This window comes from Bactrocera dorsalis, chromosome 3, assembly GCF_023373825.1.
Source record: "Bactrocera dorsalis isolate Fly_Bdor chromosome 3, ASM2337382v1, whole genome shotgun sequence".
Classification (NCBI taxonomy): Eukaryota; Metazoa; Arthropoda; class Insecta; order Diptera; family Tephritidae; genus Bactrocera; species Bactrocera dorsalis.
Window position 1 is genome coordinate 52,857,777 of NC_064305.1, and position 12,108 is coordinate 52,869,884.

A 12,108-nucleotide genomic window follows, 5' to 3' on the forward strand; every position below is an offset into this window, starting at 1 on the left:
AAATTCTTAGCTTGTAAGCATTCATTTAGACAACGCAACAAATTGCGTAGCTGAAATCTTATTCAGACAAAGCTTCATGTGCTGTCAAGTAGCTATTTATCAATTGACAGAAGCGGCTTTGCCAAAACTAGGCAGGTACAGTTTTACGTAGAAAAAGTTAGGTTAGGCTTTGCTTAAAGGATCAGTAGTTGCTACTGCGGCCAACAACACTGACGATTTAAGCAAAAAGTTGATAATTTCACATCCAACACATGCACATGCACACACACTTGGACAAAGAGCAAAACATTAGTTGAATAAGGGAATCCCCAATGTTAACCAAATTCACACAGAAACCTATATACCTAGAAATCGGGTATAAAATGCAAAAAAAAAAACAAAAACACAAAAAAAAATATATGACAAATGGAGAAACTTGCAATAATTATTAAATCGTATAGGCAAATTCGTAATTGTGAGCGGGTAATCTTAGGTATTTTATTAGCAATATTGCACCATTGAATGGCCTTAGAGAAAGGCTTTAAATTGTTATGTTTTCAGAGTTTAACAAAACAAACAAGATTATATATAAATGATATATTATGTATTACAACAGATTATATATTATTACTAGAAAATATCCATAGAAAACTTACAATTGAACTAGGCGAACGGCAGCAATAACACATACATACACACATATAAACTCGAAAATACTAAATACATACATACATATATGCAAATGATTCAGAATACGCTGTACATATGGCATGTACTGGAATGTTACAATTTCAACACCTTGAACCAGATGCATATAAATACAATTTAAACGAAAGCAAAAATAAAACAAAAAATATATAATCAAAACTAGAAGAATAGAGTTATATAAACGAATGTTTAAGCAAATAATACAATTAACATTTAATGCAACGGGATGCCGTAAGAATGTAGAATGTAGTTAATATGAGTCAAGTTTGGCATTACATCCGTCCAAGGGTTCCTTGCTTTGCGCTGCGGACCCACAGTCCACGACGTCGACGCAACGGCGCAGCCGGAGCCGTTTTCCGGTACTCGCCGCCACTCGTCGAACCCAAAATATGCGAACTTGCTTTCCTCATCAAATTGTCAACATGACGTACACATACAAATGCAGACACACTCATACATGCACACGCAGCATCCATATGTACCTTATGTATGTTTTATTTAGTTTTGAATTCGTTTTGTTGATAATTAAATCAATTTGTTGTGTTTGTTGCATGCATTGCATATGTCGTAAAGGGTATTTATGTACATTGTGCAAATGTCACGAACAAATAATGTTGAACTTTCTTATGTTTTTTCGCACCAATCAGCATAAGTATATACATACAAACACACTAGGCACACATACACATATATACACACAAATCCTTGCATATTTTTTACAGTTGCATACATACATATACATATATACATATACATTATGTTAGGAAATTGTAATATAAATTGTTGTGTTCAATTATTCTTTAATTAGTTATCATTACATTCAATAATTATTAACTACATACATACATGCAAACAATATAAATGCGTAAATGAATAACGGTTAACGTGGAGTACATGGTATATACTTAAATCGTGATTATAACAAAACGCAAGACAAGCAACTTTTAAAAGTAAATCAAACGAAAAGAAATCTAAAATGTTTAACAGAAATATTCAAATACATACATACATGCGTACACGAAGAAGAAGAAGAAGAAGAAGAAGAAAGGGATAGTTATAATATTTTGTAAGAAAGTGTAAGTCATTGTTGCACATTTCGTTACATTGTTTGAAAAATTAATACAGTTGTTGAATTTTAAATACAATAATAATAATAATGACATAATTCTAAAATGCAATGGGTCTTGTGATTTTCCTTTTGTTCATAGGAGACGGCTACGTAGTTTTTTGAAATCATCTGGGAGAAGACCACTTCTAATGGTTTTGTAGTAGCACTTTTACAATTTAGACGTCATGTCGATTGTAGAGGAGGCGCAGCCCTTTTGAAGCTGAACCGAACTCTCCAATCATCAAATGAAACTGATTGGAATTCAAAGCAAAAAAAAAAACCTTAACCTCGTTGGCCGATTGGTAGAATACCTTTCACAAATAAAAAAGTTTTCGTACAAAAACTTGATTCAGATCGGTTAATTTGTAATGCAATCGATATCGGCGGTTCTGACAAATGAGCAGCTTTTTGGGGAGACCAAAACGTGTTTAAAGTTTCAGATCAATATCTCAAAACCGAAGTGAATAGTTCGCATATGTACATATATATACAGGACAGACGAACGGCTAAATCGACACAGCTCGTCATGCTGATCATATGGTACATACAGTGGAACTAGCAAAACTCCAACTCTTGAATTGACATTAAAAGTTAAATTTCACATAAATTTTCTTCCATAACTCGAAGTTTCTCTAACACGATGTTTATTTTTGTGGATTATGGTGATTCGAATGAAGTTGAACTTTTTATATATATGTATATATTAAAGGGCCTCTGACCTTTCCTATTACAAAAATCGTGGCAAACTTTATATCTCCTGTTTAGGTTATAAAAAATAATGGATTTATATGATTACACTGGTCAACAAATTTGTAACTTTTTTTTGTCACATGAAAATTTATATCAAATTTTGAATATACTAGGGCCACCAAATAATAATATAATTATGAAAAACAATGTACACATTATGTTTTATTGTGACATCAAAACATATATTTTCGTAAAAAGTACGAAATTCAGCCATACTTACAGAATTTTTTTCCTAAAAGCTAATAGATACTTCTGATTTTCTTGAATATTTGGCTTCCGGTAGGTCCCTTTTAAGTCTCCAACAATAGTCTGCTAGCATTCCTGCACTCCATTTCCCTTGATAACGCTTCTTCATTAAGAAAATACCTTGATGGAACCTTTCACCTTGTTCGTCATTCACAGCATCCATACTTGCCAGAAAGAAATCCAGATGAGAGTCCAGCATATGTATTTTCAAGGACATATTACACCCCTAAGCTTTAAATGATATTATAAGTTCATTTATTAAATCTTTGTAATTTTCCGCTTTATGGTTACCTAGAAAATTTTGAACAACATTCACAAAACATTTCCAGGCGAGTTTTTCCTGATCATTCAGTTTTTCTTCAAAGCTCTTATCCTTCATCAATCGCCGTCTTTGTGGGTCTACAAATATTCCCTCTTTGATAATCGTAGTAATACCTTTTGTTTGAGTCAACAAAAATAACAATCACTTGCATGATCCTTTGGTTCCGTGCAAATCATTGGTATAGCAAATGACAAATGTCTAGGTTCTTGTTTAGCCCAACCTAAAAGGAGCCTCACACACGTTACACAGCATTTATGTGGGACCCAGGATTTGTCTTGTTTCCTCACAGGAAACCCAAAATAGTCTAAATAGCACTGTTCAATTAGTGATGTGAAATTTCGACGCTGAGATGTAAAAGTTAATTCTCCACACATATATCAAAAATTGTCCGGGTTGTTCAAACACTTTCGTGGCATATTTACGATCTAACTCATGTACAAGTAAATAAAATGTAATTTAGCAAACACAGTAGTTACACAGTCGACTAAATGCAGTTACATAAACAAGAAAAGTAAGAAAACTGGATGTGATAGAAACAAAAATGTTATATATTTTCAATGAGGGTACACCAAAATAAATAAAAATCATAACAAAGTTCATGTGACAAAAACAGCGTTTACCAGTGTTATTAATAAAAAATATACATAGTTAAAAAATACTGAAAAAGAACTGTTTTTACGCTTCGGTAAATGGCCTTGAGTAGCTTAAAGCAACGAGCTTCACATTAGTAATATTTTTTGGGTATTATGAACTATAACTAATTTCGGGCGAAGATTCACTATTGTTACCAACATGAAAAAATGAGTCTTTGGCAGATAACTAAACAACTGAACATTTTTATGGAATAATTAAAACAATTCAAACCAATTGTTGCATCAGAAAGGTTGAATAATAAAAAGGACATTGGTGCTGATTTATGCCACAATAACGGAAATGTTGCGTTCGTGATCACTAAAATCCATCTTAACTGACGCAACCTACGATGTCAATAGTTGTTTAGGAGTTTTTAAATATTGCTGTACACTGTATTTAAGACCAGTGTTTTAAAACAAAAATGAGCTCAACAAGCTGTTCAATTTCGTTGTAATCTGGAGTTTTCTATGTACATACATATAAGCACGATAGTTTAACATATGTATTTTAAATAGTTTATTTATCTAGTTTCCATTTTGTGTTAATATTTTTTTCCGAAATATTGTTGTTAACCGCGCTCGTGTTGAAAATCGTCATACCACAAAATAGCTGAAGCTCGATTATTTTTTAATTGAATTTGCTTGGACGTATTGAGTTAGTATCGATATTATCAAATTTCAAAGCGTCAACCAACATGCAGTTGAGTTGGAAACCGTTATGGCTTAGCTATTCACCCGCAGATGGCGCGGTGTCAACCAAGGTATCCTACTTGGTTTGGAACATGGATAGTTTTCTTTAAAATAAAATCTGAGAACATAAGTATATAGCAGAAAATGTTAATTAATAGGGAGGCGTAAATGTTAGCTGTGCTAAAATGGAAATTATTATGAGGGAACAACGTAGGTATGCGCGGATGTTCTTTGGTATGCACATTAAGAAAAGTTAGAATGACAGACAACATGAATTAAATTATTAGAAGAAAATGTAAATAATGAGGGAAATAATAAAAATTGAATTAAAATATGAGTTAGAAAAGGTTTATAAAAATAAAAAATATATGTGATGGAAGTTGAACATTATATTTATTGTTGCTAACGGAATATGCTATACCAGCAGCACTCAGCCAATATTTGATTGCAACAGTCTAATGTGTTAACTTAAACAGTTATTAATTTTTAGTTGTTTCAAATGACCAATATGGCTTTTATAAAAAATCAAACAGCCGAAAACAGCCAAAAACAAAAAAAGCGTAGGCGCACTATCATCGAGATTGAGATTCCAGCAAGCTTATGGCAAATTTTCCGAGTATTTCATATTACAACGACAACCAACTCATTCATAAAAATAAAAAATGAAATTAATGAATAATGAAGATTCAGTAAAATTTTATTTGGGATGTGTCAAATGTTCTATGTACTGTATTCAATTATAAAATGTATGTATGTATATAAAATTTCCATTTATATCAACTCCTTTATTACTTCTATATTTTGTTAGCACACTCCATATACATACATACATATGTACTTATTATCATTATTTCGTTGATGTTCATTAGCCCATTTTTGCTAAATTGTTTGGCATGAAAATGCAGCCCAATCGGTATTCGTATTACAAGTGGCAATATGTAGTCTGAAGCGAAGGAACAAATATTAACCGACTTTTTTCGACTTTAACAAAATATCTTAGACAGTGGAAAGTTGCAGAGTTTCTTCCGTCCCCAGGTGAATCCCTGGAATAACGGAACGGAGTACGTACACTGCATCGCTTTATGGAAACTGATGAAAAACGTAAGAGTTTCATATCGTCATGAGATTTTGGGAGAAATTGTCGTTATATCGAATGAAATTTTTAATAGTTTACTAAATATACGAATCAAATAGATTTCTTGGATAATATGTACATATATTCAATCAAATGAAAGTAGCAGAACTAACGTACTTGTTTCCAATTAGTTGACAACAGCTGTAGTATTGGAGTTCAGCGGAAACATGAAAAACGGATAAACAACTACTCATCCTTAAATACTATTATAATGTATTTTGTAAGTTTTAATGTTGCAGACATATTTTTCTAATTATTTAACAATTAAAGCAAAATCATTCGTACATATATAGATAGACATAATATGAAAGTCTTTGTGACATTTTGCGCAAATTTGGTGCGCTCCTTTATAAGGCCGCTTTAGTAAATGTCACATATTTTACTTTTTATAAGTTAGTATTTATTACAAAATTTCTTTGAAAAGTAAAGTCCTCACTCGGCGAACAAAGACTAAACTCTACAAGTCCTTCATTATTCCCGTCTTGTTATATGGTGCGGATCAGGAATAAAGAGATGTCCAACTTATTCCAGTGAGAGAGCGCCTCAAAATTAGCGTTTTTTATAACATTTTTCATTAGGGCCAGATCGGACAAAATAATAATTTTTGAGCGTTTAAATTAAAACACCCAACATTTAGTACGAAAAAATTACTATATAGTGGTTATTTAATATATGGAGAAACTTTTTAAGTCTTTTTATGGTATGTTAAAGCAACTGACTTTTGACCTTTAAATACCCAATAAAAAATTTAAACTTTTTAGTTCTCAACCAATAAATGTTTTTAATCATTTTCCATTGAAAATTATACCATAATGCTTCACATTATAAAACGTTTCACCAAATATGTATGTACATTTAAATTTCACAAAATTATTTTTTGGTAAGATTTCAGTCTGGCTATCGCTCGTTTCCAATTGTTAAATGTTAAAACCTCCTGAACTCGATCAGCTGTCAAAGTTCAGGGGGTTTTGACGTTTAGCAATTGCTCTCTCACTTCCAATGAGAGACGAGTGGGGCATCTCTTTATCTCTGGTGCAGATGCATGGACAGTGACATCATCAGACGAGTCGACCTTAGCAGTGTTCAGGACAGAGGTTTTGCAGGAGGTTTATGGTATGACGAGCGAATCAAAACACAGCGCAGCTAGGTCATGTTGTGCGGATGAAAGACTTCTACTCCGTTGGAGAGATCAGGACCTGGCAGCACTTGGTTTCTTGATTTGGCGCCAAATAGCGGTTATAACCGCGCAATCGGTGTTTACGCAAGTAAAGAAGAAGAAGAAGAAAAAAACTGTGAGAAAATTTAAGTGAACAGTATTTTCAGTTATAAACTTTTTTGTTATCTCTATTTGGTGCTTAATTCAAATCTGCATAATTTTTTAGGAAAATAACTAAATCAATTTTTATCTCTTTCAATGTTATATATCGTCACCTAAAATACAAAATAACGAAACAACATTTTCGCAAATTTACAAGGGAAAGAATGAAACACGTAATAAAATGGAACATGAGTGAAACAAAATTTTAATATTGGTTAAAACTGGGTTATATCTGATAGCAGAACCCTAAAATGTTGAACAAATGTACTTACATATATGTATATGTATATGTATATGTAGTAATTTGAAGTAGTGGATCATAATCAATGAAACACTCAATTTCGAATTTTTATCATACGTTATTTTACATTTTAGGTAACGATATATATTAGTTTAAAAATGTATGTTAATAAAAATTTAAGGAAAATACAAAATATCTACGGATCGCGTTCCTCCAAAAATTTATCTTCGACATTAGCAAAAATAATCAGGCGCTTAATCGTTTCAGGTGTTACAGGCACCACGGTGGAGATTAATAAAGTTGTTAAGGACGTCCATGGAGTTGATATCTGTCACAAGACGATTCAGAGATCCCTGAAAAGAGCTTTAACAACGAACCATTTTTAAGTGAAAACATTTGCATGGCCTGTTTAAAAAATCGGGAAATACATACATACATAAATACATATATGAACTTTTTCTATTATAGTTGATGACTTGATGAAAGCCACGTTTGCAAGGCAGTGCCCTAGGTGTACTCCGCCGCATTGGGGATGTTATGCGAGCAAATGTTTATATTACCATCATCGCGGAATCATATTTCCCAAATCTTGACAAATCACATATCTTAAGATTAAATTTGAAAAATATAACTCGAGCAGCGAATATGTTCTTAAATTCATTATTTTGAAATAAAATGCTTTATTTCTTAGCTTATTGATATTCTTTTTAATATTTGTATGTACATATTCTAAAATTAATTTTTTTAACGGTTTAGTGCGGTACTGTATATCTTAATGATGTCCTTATAAACATTTACTTAAATAAAAATTGTATTCAGGAAAACAACAAAAGACACACTAATATTTAAGTTACATCCAACCAAATTCAGTCAACCAACCAACAAAGCCATAATGCGCCAGACATCTATTTAGTTGTTCATCCCCCCACCCACGAATCGAAAACATCCAAACAACTGGGAAACTAAGCAACGTTTTTGTGATACACACTTCGGACAGTAGAGTTGTCTCTTTCATTGGCACGCGCTCCGCTTTTATCGCTTTCGAATTCATACCACCTTTAACAGTGTACATAAGTATTTACATGGGGACATGCATTTGTAAGTATGTTGTACATATGGATTGTTGGAGTATAAATACTTAAAATAGACATGATATGCTTTGAAGAAATATGGAAACGAACCAAATTGTTATACTTATGTCAAATAAATATCAAATTTAAATATAAACTGAACTGAGTTGAAATTTGTCGTAAATAATGTGAATAAATCTGGGTTGATTCGACATCCTTTCGAATACATAATTTTTGCAGTAGTTTCTATGTAAATAGTATTTAATAAACATACATATACATAGTTATATACATATGTACATATATCGATGAACAAATATATATATATGTATATATATACATATATACATACATATATATATATATCTACACATACATATGTATGTATATGTATATGTATCTGTATATTGTATTATATGTATTATATTGGACAACAGCATAAAGAAACAGAAGCAATTACAATAAATACATGCATTCAGAGTGAATGAAGTGATATACGGATAGCACTCGCTATGTACATATGTATGTTTATAAATACATACCACATCTTTAAACTAAAGAAGCACAAAGTTCGGCACTTGCCTCTACTCAGCCATCGGAAATATTAGCATATTGTGCGCGAGGAGCATAATTTCCCGAATGTAGATATGTACACGTATGTACATTAATATATATGTATACATATATAAATGGATTAGTATATACACAGAACAGCCATTATAAATGGTGGAATTGGTAGTATTGGTGGCATATTCCGGTATTCACGTATTCGCCACGCCTTTCATTGCGGAGTGTTTGGATATTCGGCGCTGTTCGACAACAACAAGTGCAAGTTTGGGTTTTAATCACTCCTACTGCGTTTGTTGAAACATTTCGCTTGTAAAATCTCCGATTTTTAAAGATAAATAAATTTATGTCAAATAAAACACATTCAAATTAATGGTCTGGCTTTAATAGTTCGCAAATTGTATGGCATTGGTGTTTGAACAGAAGTTCGAACATGTGGGGATCGAGACTGCCTTTCATGAAGACCATCTCATCCCGTTTCGAATGTAGAAACAGGAGCTGATTTTATAGCATAGTTAGATATACATATTTCTTGGAATGGTTCGGTCCCTCAAAAGTTCTTCTTAATAGAGCTTCAGTGTCACGGGCTCTATAGCTTGCTGTATTCTCCAGCTAGAAGTACTTTTCACGTAAACGATTGATATTAGTAAGAGGAATCAAAAATGTTGAGCAATCTCCGTTTAGGTCACACAAGGGGTTAGGTGTAGTGAGAAAAATTGTAATTATAAATAACTTGTATGCCAGTAAATAATTTAATTTTATAAAAGTAAAAACTAGCACTAAATAAGGTTTGAAAGACCGTTTGTGTTGATATAGTTTCATCCAGCAGTGACCATCACTAATCTTTGGAGATAAATCCAAACTAAATCAGAAAAAATAGTTTCATTAATATAAATTCTTGTGCTTGATCGAAGCTATATTTTTAATTAACAAAATGGTAGCCTGAAATTTCTCTAGATTTTCAGGAAAACTCCAATAATAATTAAAAAAAAATTATGTTTTAAAAAATCTGTATAAACTTCATTGAAATCTACCGGAAGGCTTACGACCTACAGTGTTCAAAAGTTAACAAAAAAAAAAAGAGAACTCTTTGTTAATAATCGAATAACTCGATCTATACGATTTTCAGAGATTATTTCTTAAATATTATATTTTATGAGTGTGCTAAAATCTGTCTATCCTTAACGCCATCAGTAACCTCTCCAGGAAGCAAAGAAGTCTGGAGTGGCTCTTGCGGATTGGTGCACATCAACTACGCAAGTTTATTTACTTGTAACTCCATATAAACGTAACTTTAGGGAATCATGACAAAGTATAATGAACTGTAAATTTAAGCACAGTTTTACTTTGACAGATAGTTTGACTCTTTGTTTACCATAACGGAATGTGAAATTTTGTTTATAAGAAGTGTCTTCAAAATGTTTAAATGTATGGTATATCATTCATTATTAGATCTTGATTTTGATTGAACTCGGGACACTCGTATGCGAATGTAAAAAATGTGGCCAAAGGCAGGGAAATATTTTAAGGTGTAAAACCAATCATATACAGTAAAGTCAGTCGGATGTTCGAAAATCCTGATATTAGTTATGTAGGGGTAGGCCAAGTTCTCGCTTATAGTGTATATATTTTAGGCACAAAGATACACTGTCATGAATAAAAAGTAATCCACACCAACGTGGGCCTATGCCTGCTTTTTCAAAATTATCCCAGGCCACTGCGATCCCCTGTGCCAAATTACAGCTTTATATCTTAAATTAGTGCTAAGTTAAGGCACCTTATATGTTGGCAGTGTTCAGACTACGCCCATATGCCAAGATATCCCATACATTCATCGAGATATCTCAATTCTTGCTCAAGTTAGAGCTTGCACGGATTTACGACCGTTAAGTGAACAAAACTATATAACTCTGTAGCAACTGGTTGCAAGAGTATAAAAACGATGCGAAAGAATTCAATACATACTGCTAACATAAAAAGAGTAAAGTCAGCCAGATTTTTGACAATCCCAATATTAGTGATATGGAGTCTAGTGCAAGTTTTCATCCGATTTATCCATTTCAAGCACATAGATATTTAAAAACACCTTCTGTCAATTGCAATCACATTCATGGAGAGCGTTATAACTGCCGATAAAACATGGGTTTATGATTTTGTAATAGCACTCGTTTTCAGTCGATCGAAGAGAGAAAATAAAATTCGCTGAAGGAGCTGAAGACCATACCAAAAAGTCTTTTGAGGACTGGAAAAATCGTTGGTATGGATTACTTTGAAGGTGAAAAAAAATATTGGTGAATAATTAAATATTTTGCATCTTATTTACAATTTCTGGGTACTTTTTTGTCACAATGCATCTCAGATTACCCAATATTTTCGATAACTGTGCGCAATAGGAACTTGGACTCACATATTTTATATCTGGGGCTTGAAAAGTTTTAGTCTGATTTTGACAATTTTCAGTCATAAAATGGCACACCTCAAAGATACTCTTTGTGCATTGTTTAATCGGGATCCATTGATTGATTCTTGATCTGCATAGTGGAAAGTGAAAGTGAACTAGGCGTGGTTGTAGCACTGAAATATAATAATGTCAAGATAACACTACATGTCGAATTTGATCGATCGGTGTAGTAAGTCCTGAGATTGAATTTTTTACCTAAAAGTTGGCGGTGCCTCGCTCTTAGTCTAATTTCCCACTCCTATAAAGCCCCCTCGTATTATCTCGGATGTAAAATTTATATATCAAGTTTTTAGTCGTTTTAAAGGAACCGTTATTATCCGGTTTTATGCAATTTTACTATGACAGTAGGGGTGGTTAGAGAATTTGCCCTGACTGAATTTGGTTGATGCTACGTCTGCACCGAAAAGTAGTAGGCGAACTTGTAATTTCCAATTCAAAAGTAGAAGAAGAAGTTCGGCAAAAGACACACCAAATAATTTAGCTTCAAATGGTATATTACTATTCACGAAAGATATGGTTTCTTTACCACATTTGTGTATAATAATTACTACACTTCTTGAAAAAAAAGTTGAAAAAAATTACCCTTTTGTATTACCTTAACTCAGCCTTACTTGCTTAGGAGTTTCCAAAACCAAAACACTGACCTCCGGAGGTATATACCCTGAAGACACAATTTGAAAGGCGGTAAGCAACTATCCAGGTTCTTCACGCATACTATTACATTAGAGATACTCGTATTATTACCAGAATGCAGACTATTAATTTCCAATGATTTGACTAAAACCGCAAATAGGTGTTAAGACGGGATTTAAAAGTACTTCCGTAAACATACATTCAATTCCGAGGATGCGGCCTCGCATGTTATTTGTCTTATTTAGGAA

General features: G+C 32.7%; 1 protein-coding gene across 1 annotated transcript in view; it reads left to right on the forward strand.

The window, feature by feature from the left end:
- LOC125777085 (uncharacterized) overlaps positions 1-12,108 on the forward strand; it is a 212,686-nt gene that overhangs the window by 74,082 nt on the left and 126,496 nt on the right. The gene's annotated exons all lie outside the window — the stretch shown is intronic.